The sequence below is a fragment of the Urocitellus parryii genome, chromosome 9 (genome assembly GCF_045843805.1).
Source record: "Urocitellus parryii isolate mUroPar1 chromosome 9, mUroPar1.hap1, whole genome shotgun sequence".
NCBI lineage: Eukaryota > Metazoa > Chordata > Mammalia > Rodentia > Sciuridae > Urocitellus > Urocitellus parryii.
The window spans coordinates 141,721,419-141,735,535 of record NC_135539.1 but is presented as its reverse complement, the minus strand read 5'-3'; positions in this window follow the sequence as shown (position 1 = coordinate 141,735,535).

The window sequence follows — 14,117 nt, the reverse complement described above, 5'->3', positions numbered from 1 at the left end:
TGAATGTAAAAGATTAGGTATTATTAAATTCCTCTGTTACACCCAGATTCCTTAGATAGTTAAGACAACACCCTACTGGCCATTTAGCCTAGGGCCCTGTGCAGTTCCTCGCAGGGCCCAAACCAATCAGTTTGAATGTGTCCGCTTACGAATGACCAATCACCCTCGCCCGCCAATGAATGTGCCAATCACGTTTCAGAGTTGTTGTTCAATTTCCTGGTGCCTCATGATGATTTGTTCTGATGTATGCAAAGCCTCCCGCCCTCCCCAAAAAGTGTACTTAAGCTCTGTTTGAACCTCTGCTCGGGGCTCTGAGCTGCGCTCCCTTCTTGAGTGGGCACAGAGTCCCAGCGCGCTGGAATGGATCCCCAATAAATCCCCTTTTGCCAATTGCATGGAGTAAGTCTCTTGTGTATGGTCTCTCCCTCCGACGCTCCGCCGGACCCCTCTTACAATATAAGTAAAAAATAAAGCTATTCCGGCTTTATTCAGGTTCTTTGCATGGTATATGACTTTACGCCCTTTTTACTTCTCATCTTTTGTATGTACAATTAAAGTATATCTCTTATAAGTAGCATACAGTTGTGTGTGTGTGTTTTAGTACAAGTGTGATGATTTTGGTCTTCCAAATGAAATAGGTAGTCCATTTATAACTGATACTGTTGAAATTAAAAACTGCCGTTTTACTGCTTGGTTTCTGTTTGTCTTTTTGTTAGTTACTCATATTTTCATTATTTTTAGTTATTTCTAACTTATCTTTACTGATTTGTCTTCCAGTTCACACATTCTGTCTTTGAACTATGTCCAGTTGGCTCTGAAACTCACATACTGATTTTTAAAAATTCAGTTATTGTACTTTTTCTTCTGTAATTTTTATACCTTCTAGTTCTCAGCCAAAACTCTTCTCCTTGCCCTCTATTTTATTTAAAATAGTAGTCATAGTTATTTAAAAGTCCATGACTGACAGTTCCAATGAATGTTTCTTTTATATATCTGTTTCATTTTTTTTCTTAAGAATTTTCTTCATTTTGATCATTATTCTTGCTTCCTGGGATGTATGGCAGTATTGTTTAAATGTTAATGTGGTGTATAAAATATTTTAGAGATACCTTGAAGTTTTCCTCTACAGAATATTTGCTGACGGCCATTACCAAGTAGGTATGACGCATCAAAATCTCCTTGCCAGCGTACCCCATGCTGCTTAGGACATTCGATGGGACACTGCATGTATGCTTTAGTAAGATGACCCTGCTCAAGGTGATCGAGGGTGGATCCAGGTTTGAGGAAATATCCTGCAGGTTTGAGGAAGTATCCCGGTCCTTGGGTTTAGGGTGTTCCCGGTTTAAGGCGTTTCCCGGTTTAAGGCGTTTCCCGGTTTAAGAATATGGGTTTTAGGGAAATTGAGGTTGAAGATTATTGCTGCTGGGATTAGGGTGTTCCTGCTGCTTGTTCCTGTTGAGTTCTCGTGAGATTAAAATGGGATTTGGAAAAAGCCTCGTGGAGTAGGTCAATTGTGAGGGAGAAGGAGACTGCCCCTGAACTTGTGTGGAGGCTGGTGTGAGATCGGGATTAAAGAATTGCTGTTTGAATCTACAAAGCTGTGTGGTGGCTCGTGATTCAGTGCCAGCAGAGACACTGGCAAATATTTACTTTGCTTTTGATGAACTATTATCCTAGAACGATCAGGCATGACGATTTGTTTCAGTGTCTGAAAGGGCTAATTCTGTTCACTCTTACTCCTAAAGTGTAGCCCGTGAGGAGTCCCAACTGCACATCCTGGCTGTCTGCCAGTTCCTTAACACTGTCACAAACTTAAACATCTCACTTCTGTCCCCTTTTCCCGTAGGACTTCTATAACATTCTCTGAGATGATTTCTCTATATCTTGGCTTCTTTGAAATTGGGAAATATCTTGATGGGAAAAGCAGCACCAAATGTCTGCTACATCCATTTTTATTTTTTGATTTTGAGACAGGGTCTCACTAAGTTGCTGAGACTAGCCTTGAACTTGCCATCCTCCTGCCTCAGTATCCCAAGTTTCTGGGATTACAGGTGTGCACCACCACCGGCTGGCTCATCTTTTTAAGAATCTTGAATTCTCAGTTTCTGGTTGCCTTATAACTCTCCAATGCCATCAAGTGATTTTTTATATTTATCCAGCTTTTAAGGTTGTATTTACTGAGTAGTCTTCTAAAAGTATAACTTCTTAGATAAAATTATATACATTTTAATGTTCTGAAACATTTTTATCCTATTGTTTTTTTAAAAAAAATATGGCTATTTACATTCTAATAACTAGGTTTAGTTTTAAGGGAATATCCATAACTTTATATTTTTAATGTAAGCAGGAAAATATTTTTATCCTGCAAAAGATTTTTCCATAACCATCCAGCCGTAAAATTTTATTAATGGAATTTTTACTTTATTCTTCACACACTGCAAAAGATCTCTTTGGGTTTGATTCAAAATATATTAGATTTCATCCATAAAAATCTTTCATTCCTAGAAACATGTTTCAAGTTTATATCAGAAATGGAGTTCCCACGAAATTCATGTTGTAACCTTAAATTCAATTTCTTCAAAAATTGCTGAAATAAAGGTCTGAGGAGGAAAGCCTAGCAGAAACGTAACAGACTTTTGCACATGAAATGTGTGACATGACAGCCTTCACGCATCTTCTGTTGCCACCCCTAATGAATGCACCCTTGGATATTTTCCTAAGGGTCACTACCAGCTTGGTTCAGCTCATGAAACACAGACAGGACCAAATTCTGTGTGGCTACTTCTTTAAAAAAGCTGTAAGAATATGGGGTGGCCTAGGGGCTCTTAAACCAGGGAGGCCAACTTCAAATTACCAGACACGTCTATTATGAAGTGTTGAAAGGAGAAAGAAAAACAAATAATAATGTTACAAAATAAAGTTTATTTTATCAAAATTAAAACTGCTTCCTTCCCACCAGTGCAGAGAAACCTTGAGAAGAAACGGTCTGGGACCGCAGTGCTGTAATCCCTTAGCCTTAGGCCCACGGCAGGAGCGCCTGCTACAGACAAAATTGTAGGGTTAGGAATGTTCATAGTTCAGCAACCTGATTGGCCAACTGTTCCTTGGGGATTTAGAGTCAAATATTTATACATCGAAATGGGAGCAAAGAAAGGAAAATGGTTCATAAAGAGAGTCCCAAAGCATGTATTATTGAAATAACAGATGGAAATATTACGTTTTTGAAACATTCTTTTTATAAAGTCTTTTGAAGTGTATTTGGGTAGGATAAGCTAAGCCAAAAAGTGGAGGAGAGAAAAGGTTTTATTTTCAGACATTGGTGTCAGCAGAGTACAAAGACAGCACTTCCTAAAAAAGACATATTCCAAAATGTGCCTACAGCACAATATGTTTGCAAAGTTCCTACTTCACAGAAAAGTCCTGGGGGAGAAAGAATTCAGAGCATACTTGATAGTCACTGCTAGTCTGTATGCAGGGTCTCCCAAATCTTGACCTCTGACATCTTTGCAGAGGGTGTGTGAATTTTTCATGTTTCCTAAAATGGATGAAACCCAAGCCAAGACTCAGGATGTTGTCTCAAAAAAACAATTCCTTACCTCATACTTACTGAGAGTTTGATAACAAATAGGTTGGAACCGGCCTGAGGCAGGAGGATCTCGAGTTCAAAGACAACCTCAGCAACAGCAAGGCGCTGAGTAACTCAGTGAGACCCTGTCTCTAAATAAAATTCAAAACAAGGCTGGGGATGTGGCTCAAGTGTTCAAGTGCCCCTTGAGTTGAATCCCCAGTACCAAAAAAGAAAAAAGAAATAGATTGGGATCATGGATTTTATTACACATGGGCAACATTAACAGATCATCTAGCTGGGGTTACAAAATAAAAACGTGAAAATTGAAACATGCAAGGCAAGACAGAAATCCAAAAAATAAAAATAAAAAGGCAAAAACCATCACATGCGTGCTTCATTTTCCTGTACACAGGTGTCTGTTCCCAGGATGGGATTGACAGTTCAGAATTATTGTTGTCTTATCAGGAAAGATGCCCCATTTCTAAGCAACCAGTTTGAGGTGCTCCTCGGTGCGTCCCATGTCACTGTCATTTGACTCTCACGACCTGGTCAATTACCCTGCTAGTCTCAGCCATAACTGGATCTGCCCTGTGATGGTTGATTGGTGATTGCCTGGCAATAGGGAAGTTATTCTGGCCAAGGAAAGAGAATTCATAGGAACAAAATTATTGTGACCTTGTACCTAAACACAGCCTATATCTGTAATGGGGAAATAAAGGAGGCCAGCCTGGGAGAAGGGTTAACCTGGGCTTCGGGAAATGCAAGAACGGCCAGTTTTCTTTCCTGTTCAAGTCCAGGCTATTGATAGACATGTGAATCAGGTGATCTGGGCTATGGTAGGAGTTTGGGGATTTGGTGTTTGCACATAACCAAACAATAGCCAGTTGGCAAAACCAGAAATTCAGAAATCTATGACTTCTGAAAAGCCAGGGTAAATACTCAGATGGCAACCTCTGCCAAAAGAAAAAACTAAGAGACAGCAGATCACTCCCACCCACCAGACGTGTCACCGAGAGTAGAGCAGTAAAATGGGATCCCTCAGGATGATTTCTAGACATGGCTCCTCGGTGACAGGACCTGCCGAGGGAGCTGACAGGGCTCCTGGCAGCGCCTTTCCCGTACCTCTTTGATCCCAGGACTCAGGCTTGGGAAGGTTCTCACAGTCTTGTGGTTTCCTGGTTGTGCGTCAGTACATTCTGGCTGAACCACTTCACTTCCTTCAGGCCAGACTCTCCACCAGTGGTTCCCAGCTCCCTGGGTCACTCTCTTCAGCTTTGAACTGGACTCCAAGGACACTGCTGGCTGTGGCGTGAGCCTGCAGGGAGAGGGCTTGCAGCTGGGGTGCTCCCCCCCACCCGGCCCCGTGGTGGTCACATGGAAGTTCACGGAAGCATGGAATGTAGAATCAGTGAGTGGTCCCCACAAGGGCTTTTTCAACGCAGTCTGCAATGCAGCCACCTGGACAACTGATTAAAATGCTGAGATTCCTAGTTCCATCAGAGCTTCTAAACCGGGATCTTTGAGCAAAGACTGAAAATCTGTTGTTAAAATCCTCCAGGGCAATTCTGATGTATATTCACTGTCTAGTGTAACATAGCTAATTTCATAAATCATGGAACTCAGTCCCAAAAAATTAGCTAATGTCGCCCAGGTGAAAGAGGCACCCCAAATCTCACATAGTCTCTTTTTATCCCACCACATTGTTCTTTTTTTTTTGTCATTCTGCAGTTGAACTTGAGTCTCACACTTCTGAACCACGCAGGTTTCTTATATGCTTTGATTCCACGTGTTTCTCTGAAAATGACCTAGTCTGCTTCCATAGATGGCTCTCAATCCCGCTACCTTCCACTCAGTTTTAGAAGAACATGCAGGTTCAAAACAGCTGGGACAAAAGGTCATGTGCTTGCTCTTGGGGAGAAGGTTTGTATGATGTGACCCAGTGTCACTGGCAGTTTGGATAGCTCACACAAGTGCACAAAAGGAACCCTTGGGCACCTTAGTCGGGGATAATTATATAAAATCATTTAAAATTCTCAGCTCTGTTTCTAAAACAAGGCTTCTGCTGGGTGACATGGGGAGTGGTGAAAAGTAGGCAGGTTTGAGCAGGAGACTAAGTGACCTCCTAATAAAAGGCTGGCTTTCCTTCAGAGCTGAATGACGTCAGAAACACTAGACGCCCGCAGATCAGAACCATCACGCGCTGAGAGTAGCACCAGGGATGATCTGCACTTTGTCGTTCTCAGGGTTATAGCCAGGAGGCACAGGCTCGCGAAAAGTAGCCAAAATACCATGTGATGCCGTGCCCAATGGTGTATGTGTAGAATAAGCTTTTCAAAGAGTTCAAGAATAAAGTTTTGGTTGACAATACAACTTTTGAGTTAGATAAGTCTAAATTAAAACCCCAGATCAACCGCTTCCTGGGAGAGTGACTTTCAGAAAACTATGTAACCTCTTTAAGTTTTAATTTTCTCAATATTAAATGGCAACTTCCAGGGTGCTTGTGAACGTTAATGCATGGAGGTGAGAGGAAGGATTGAAGAGATGCTGGGGTTGTTGAAGAAGACTAGGCAAAAGAAAACACACAGGTGGGCCAAGGAATTCCAAGAGGAAATACATTTAAATTCACCAGCAAGCAAAGAGGAACATATTAAAAGTATCTGGAGAATAACCTAAAATTATAGTCTGAATTTCATTACCAAATTCCCAGTCTGGTGCCCACAGAGAAATCCCATCCAATCTGAGAGAAGTACATAAAAATCATTGAATGTGACTAGAATACATGTGCTGGATTAGACCCAGGAACTTAGGGAATCTTACGTGTTTGGTTCACTCCCACGTCCAGTGTTTGTTGTGGAGTGAGTGGGTAGGTGGGCAGGATCTGATAAGGGTGGGAAGCTGGAGAGCTCAGCCAGGCAGGAGGCTGACGGGCATATGAGGAGCCTCTGTGCCTTCCGGGGGTTACCCTGTGTGCAGCTGCAACAATTCTGTGGGTCATGGCAGCCAAGGGATGAGGTGAGATGCTCCAGGAACAATAAAGTCCATGCCCTGTTGTATTACAAGGAGGCCTTGAACTCAACATTGATACCAATGAAATGGGAAGAACTGGCTAAAGAAAAGTTCTGAAATCCAATTGCCCAATAAATAGAAGCTATTACTGCTATTATCTGAAATTAGATCACATGGAACTGGGGGTGTGCTCAGTGGTAGAATGCTGGCCTGGCCTGCACAGGGCCCTGGGTCCGTCCCAGCACCATTAAAGAATAATAAATTAGATGACATGTAAGGAAAGCCAGAAGTTTGTCCTGGACATTGCCCCAAAACATCGCTGCGATGTAACAGAGACTTGGGGGATAAGTAAACAGCAATTTAATAAATTCTTCTTCTATTACTGTTGAGGTCCAAAGCCATTAAATAAAAAGAGAGAGGGAAAGAGGAAGGGAGGTTAAGAGAAAGAAAAGAAGAGTGGGGAAGGAGGGAAGATGGAAAAGAGTCTGTTTTGCACTTTTATAACAAAATATCACATGTTTGGTGAATCATACACTATAGAAGTTTATTCAGGTCATGTTTCCAGAGGCTGGAATTACAAAATCTAGGGGCCACATCTGGCGAGGGCCTTGTGCTTGCTTCTAAAATGCAGAGGCAGCGGCATATGGTGAAACAGCATATACAAGAGAGAGAGCAAGAGGGGCAGCTTCTGTAATAAACCCATGTCTCAGGCTAACCTACCCACTTCTGAGAGAATGACGTCCATCCATTCATAAGGGTAGAGCCTTCATGATCCAATCGCCTGTTAAATTTCCCACCTTTTAACACTGTTGCTTTGGAAATTAAGTTTCCTACATATGAACTTCAGGAAGTGCATTTATTTGTCTTAGTCTGTTTTCTGTTGCTATAACAGATTCCCTGAGAATGTGAAACATTAAATTAAAAAGTTTACTTCATAGCTCTAGAGCTGGGAAGTCTTAAGAGCACTGTGGTGGCATCTGCTCAGCTTCTGGAGAGGCCTTGTGCTACGTAAGAACATGGTAGGAAACTGGACGGGCGGCAGGCATGTGTGGAAGAGACAAGCGTCGGGGGTGGCCTCACTTTACGGTAAGTAGCTCTCAGAAGAAGGAACCCAGTTTCCATGGGAAAGGCATGAACTCCTGTTGCTGATCTACTCCCCTCGTGAAGGCCCACTCCCAACACAGCCAAAATGACAAGTCAAATTTCAACAAGAGTTTCAAAGAGAATAAACTACGTTCCAACTGTGTGAACATTCAGGTCACAGCACAAGAAATCACCAAAGGAAAGAACAAAGGGAGCACAGGATCTTGGACCTGAACCCAAATGTGGGCGAGCGGAGACCTGCAGTCATCCTCGAACCTACACACTCTTAAAATGTCAGCCGACCAGTCCAGTCAGTGATTACAGAGGGAAGCGAGTGTCACGGAGATCAAGAGCAGCTCGACGTTACTCCTCGCTGCTGTGCCCAGGCCAGGAGTGGCACAGCACCCAGAGCAGAGCCTGGAGGGCAGGTTCTGCCGGGCACCAGCTCTCTGACTTCAAGGGAACCACCTTCCCTGGTGCAGCCTTCGTTGCCTTTGTTTCTCAGCACAAGGGAGATAAGAAGAGAATCAACACCACCCAGAATTTTCATAAAATTTGAATTTAATAAAAAATCCCAGATTCTGGTACCCTGTGAAGTCTCAGCAAATGGTAACTGCCATTTTCATCAGCAGCATCATGAATACTATTGAGGTACTAAAATATCTGTTTCAGCATTTTAAAGTGCGCTATGTGATTTGGCGTAGAAAGGGGAGGCCCCTGGGAGGAAGATGTAAAAGCCCAACTCCCCTGTGGCTGTGGAGATGGCTATTCTTAGCTTTTATATACAGCCTCTTGCTCACAGACTGCATGCAACTTTCTCTGCCCTCTGCAATTGACCTTCTGTTTCCACACAACAGATTTTTACCTTTTGCTGATGGAGCAACTAAAGCAAAGAAAAATAAAATAGTTGGCCCAGGATCATAAGATGAGCCATAATTATCATAATTCCCCAAATCCTATTCCTGAGTTTAGCCAAACAAACTTGGGTTTCCATGGGGTTTAACAGTGAGTCAACCCGAGAGATATTTGGAACGATTTAAAAACAATCCAAGGATACATTGCATTTCTTACTTTGTGCAAAAGACCAGATTGAAAGGGGGGACGGACGGGAGGATGGGAGGTGGTGAGGTAAAGAAGGGCCTAAAAGAAAGAGGTCTTTTAGGATCTGCTAGAACCTGATTTTGCCCACAGAGAATAAAGAGTGTGGTCAGTTTTAGAGCAAGTAGTGAACACAGTCAGTGTCATTACTACATGGTTGCATGGAGACCTAAAAATCTTTAGCTAAAATAAGAAAGTCTAAGAGGCCAGAGAGGAGAGTAGGATAGAAAGAACACAGACGAAGGAGTGAGAGACCTGGCTCTGACCATCGTTCATTGAACTGCTCTACGAAGATCCCACAGCTGCTCCAGTGGTGGCATCTAGCCCAACCCTGCAGAATGGCTCTGAGGACTCAAGTCAGTGTTCTAAGGAAAGCACACCAGACATGGTTGACACATGTCAGGAAACAGGCTTATCTCTTACTACTACCAACATCACTCAAAGGCGAAACCAAAATATTTGAAGAAATATAGCTTTAAATCCCATTTTTTTTAACCAATGAAGAGATGTTTATTAGCCACTAGGTATTAGTATGATAAAGTATGTGAATTTTACCCTTGGGAAAGTTTGGAGGATAAAACATAAAAGGCACATGGTTATAGAAGGATAAATCAAGACATAGTATGATAAATTACCAAAAGATTTCTAAAAAGACTGCTGTAGCAATTCCTTCATGTATTTAATAAAAACTGGAATAGTCACGGAGAGCAAATTAAAAGGAAGTTGTAACTGAGATCAGACATGATTATTTCAATCATTGTAATAGATATGTGGGATTTAAAATATATTGAAGAAGTTGCTGTTTTATCCTGGAGACAATGGGGATTTCTAGATAGATAGTTTTGATAAGAATTTATCTTTATTTTTTATTTATTTGTTTATGTACCAGGGATTGAACTCAGGGCACTTAACCACTGAGCCATATCTCCAGCTCTTTATTTTATTTTGAGACAGGGTCTTGCTAAATTGCTGAGGCTGGCCTCAAACTTGCAATCCTTATATCTCAACCTCCCGCAGGTGGTTTGAAAAGGGAATGAAGGTAAGGAGACTCGTCATGGCTATTGGTGATGTTTTGAATAGAGGAACAAAGGCTGGGAATATGTTGGTGTTCACAGGAATGAAAATGAAGCAAAGTATGGGGAATTTTTTGAGGGATTTCTTGGAAATTAATCTACAAAATATGACAATTTATTTAGTGGAGAAAGTAAGTATCAGAATAAAAACTGGGCAGAAGTGACCATGGTCACACAGAGAAATAATAGAGAGGGCGGGATCAGCAGATGAGGATGTTAAGCTTCATGAATATGATCATGAATTTGAAGTCGAGCATGACCGTAAGAATAAAAGAAGGGGAAACTGTAAAGGAGAATCAAATTAGATTTATAAAGTTCATCTCCAGAACCTCACAAGATGGGAATAACAGCGGGTTAGACTTGACAGAAGAAAAGATCAGTGAACTTCAAGACATCACAAGAGAACAAAGGAAAGGTAAGGAAAGGCTGGGCCTTGTATTTGAGAAGAAGGAATCAAAGCAAACAGCTCTATTGGAGCTGTTCAGATTGTTAGCTAAGAGTTGTATTTAAACTATTTGCTGTATGTTTCTGATGAAAACTCAACACCTAAGCGCCCTCCCTTCTCCCCCACAAAATCTTTAGTTAAATCTACAATGTGTGAGTGGATTCTTTGGGGGAAATGGGAAACGTGCTGAGTTCTACCGCATAAGCGAGATCCCTTCCCATGGTAGAGCAACGTACAGACAAGTTTTACAAGAAGGATTCTTACCCAGATGCAGTGGTAAAGAATGACGCCGTCTCATGACTATGCCGAGTTTGCTCCTTTTACTTACACACATTATAAATATATATTTTTTTACAAGGAGAGAAATGAATTACAGTAGATGGGGTAGAGAGAGAAGATGGGAGGGGAGGGGAGGGGGGATAGTAGGGGATAGGAAAGGTAGCAGAATACAACAGTTACTAATAGGGCATTATGTAAAAATGTGGACATGTAACGATGTGATTCTGCAATCTGTATACGGGATAAAAATGGGAGTTCATAACCCACTTGAATCTAATGTATGAAATATGATATGTCAAGAGCTTTGTAATGTTGTGAACAACCAATAAAATAAAAAAGAAAAAAGAAAAAAAAGAAATATAAAAAATAAATAAATATATATATATATTTTTTTTTTCCTGAGCCACACCAAGAAACATAGGAAGATAGTAAATTTTATCATAGCAAGCTCTAGAACTGAACAAATATCAAAGATATTGAAGATGAATGAAGATTTGAGGTCTTGGAAATCATAACGCATTCAGATATCAAGGATGCAAGTTCTTGAAAGGTACATTGGAAACAAGAGGCAAAAATCATGAATGATGAACAACACTCAGCGTGATTATATTTCTATTTTAAAGTTTTATATGAAAATGAAATATATTGGTTCCTTCTTTACTCTGACTGCATGGGCTGAGAACAACAAAAGGTGAGTATCTCCTTGGGCCCAACAGGACAATGCTACTTGCCAGATTATGGCAGTTTCTGATGACTACTTCTTAGTTTCTGTCTAAAGAAATCAAACTATTTCCTTGATCCTGAGGTGCTATTGATTGCCATGTGCACTACGAATTTTACAGTTGCTCAAAAACAAACTGACTCAATGTTTACGCTGAATCTGAGATGTATTCCAGCTATGGAAAAAGTCAATTATTGGTGAGATGTGTATAATTGTTGAGAAAAACCTGTATGTTAAAAAAAAAAAGCAGAGTTGGATTCCAAGAGCTTACTATTTCCTGACTTTTTTGTTTGTTGCTATTTTTGGAACCAGGGATTAAACCTGAGGGAATTTAAGCATGGAGCCACATCCCCAGCCCTTTTTATTCTTTATTTTGAGACAGGGTCTTGCTAAGTTGCCTAGGGCCTCATTAAGTTACTGAGGCTGGTTTTGAACCTGCATCTTTTAGCACTCAGTCCCGAAACTCTAGAAGGAGATATTTCCTTATCCCTGGGAGGTGGAGGAAGGGAAGGACCCAGGAAGGAGAGCAGATCAGATGGTCTTTGAAGAACCACTCTAGCTGTGAGCCCTGAGGTTCCATGTCTCTCCATAACAATGGACTATTGCAAGGCAGCCTATTCTTTTAATCAACTCACACTGACACTTGTGTTCACTTCATTCTCACCTGAATCATCCCCAGGTCTCAGAGCATTCCTGCCCGTGTAGCCCTGGTTTTTTGAGGGGCCCTGAAGTGGTGGTTTCAGGAGCCGTCGGGTCGCTAGTTCTTAATAACATCTCTGACGACAAGCTCCAATAGCTAAAGCAGACACGGCTTCCAATGAGCAGGACGGCAGCTCCACTTCTAATAAGTTAATCCAATGGTTTTTGTCATGAGCAAAACAAGAAATCATGTTTTTAATCATGCTAAAAGGTCTCTGCATCTTGTTAACATCTGGAGTTCAATCACTTCTGTGCTAAAAACCGGAGAATGCTTCAGCAGGGCATAAATCTCGCCCCTCATTGTACATGCGATCCAGATGCTGGGGCAGAATTAACGTTCGTTTGTAACACATCTGGTGTCGGCAGCTTTGAGAAAGCTCTAATAGAAAGAGTGCGGAACTAACATGGCATCACACCTTCCCTCTGGCCAGAGGTTCTAGACTGGAGGTAAAAGCCCCAGGTGTCCCTGGGGGCTTAGCAATAAACTGCACTAATCAGCTCTGGCATTGTGTTAAGTGCAGGGTGTTTTGCATTTTCCACAGAAATTTCACAGCCCAGTAATTCTACATTCCAACTGTCTGCTTTTGACAACTCTGTAGCTTTGCCGCCATCTTGAAACTCCAGATAAAGGAAAGGTCCAAATTCATTGTCAGAGTTTGGACTATCCAATACGATGGGGGTGAGAGATCACTACCAGAGCAAGAGGGATCAAGTAACAAGAGCAGTTTTACCTGTAGATACAAGAAATGGCTTTGCACCCACCAGTGAAGAACATGTGGACTTCTGAGCTAAGTCCCACCTCTGGTGTGTGTGCAGAATCCAAAATTACCAAAGCCATGTTTCTCACAAAGGATATATGAGAACCAAATCAAATGATGGTTTTTTGTAACAAAAAGTTCAAGTCCAAATTTCTTAGAATAGCCTTCTGGTTTTCTTTGTAATATAAGCTTCTTTCCACTCTCCTTTATCCTCAGCATACACTCGGGTATTAAGCCATAATAAGTATTTTGTTTTCTATAATTGTGAACATTGGAGTCTTTGTGCTATTCCTGTTGGCCATAAGGTTTGCCTCCATCCATTTGTCTCCCTATGAATTTCTAGACACTCGGCCTTCTCCATGACACACCTTGCAGGACTCACTGCACACCCTTCATGGGTTAAGATACATTGCCCATTGCTTTTTGTGCTGGTCACTTTGGCTCGACTGTGAGCCTACTTCATGAAAATCTGTAAGAGAAAAGTTGGCAGCTACGGGAGGCATTTAATAAGGTCCCAGGGAGACATTTCCTGCTATTGCAGAAGAAGGCCCTGGTTAAGTTACACTTCAATGAGAAAATTATTTGTGATAGTCAAACAAGAGGGCACATAAATGCTCCTGGTTAACTGGAGGGTTTAATATTAAGATTTAAGAATATCCAGCTAACTGGAAATGTCTTTTTATGGTGGCACTGTGCTCTGTCTGTGTTGGCTCTGGATGCGAGAAGTAAGATGATGCAGGAGGGGCACCCTGGAATCAAGACCATCTGAAGCAAGGGCAGGGTCCCATGTCCCCATTCACACTCTGCCTGGCTCACTGAGGGGAGTGGGGGTAAAACCTTCCACCCTACCCAAAGCATTCTTCACCTTACGATGGTGTGGCTGTATGGTTGGACTTTGTGAGTAAAATGTGCATGTGACTTGGCTCCACTAATCACGTGTTTTGAGTTTGTTATTTGTAACTACTGTAACTAGAATCCCAGAAAGAGCCACTTTCCCACTTAGACTTAAAAACTGCCACATGACTAAATAAATCATATGGAATAAAAAATATAAGGCATGAACATTGGTAAATGTTTACAATCTAATTTGAAGAAAAAATGTGGATTAAAAAAGTAAGTTTGATGGGCAGGGATGTGGCTCAAGCGGTAGCGCGCTCGCTTGGCATGCATGCAGCCCGGGTTCGATCCTCAGCACCACATACAAACAAAGATGTGTCTGCCAAAAACTAAAAAATAAATATTAAAAAATTCTCTCTCTCTTTCTCTCTCTCTCTCTCTCTCTCTCTCTCTCTCAAAAGAAAAAAGTAAGTTTGACAAGGGTATTGATGTCTTAAAGAGACAGATATCCAGTAGTCATAAGATTGAAACAATTTCACTGTGCTTTCAG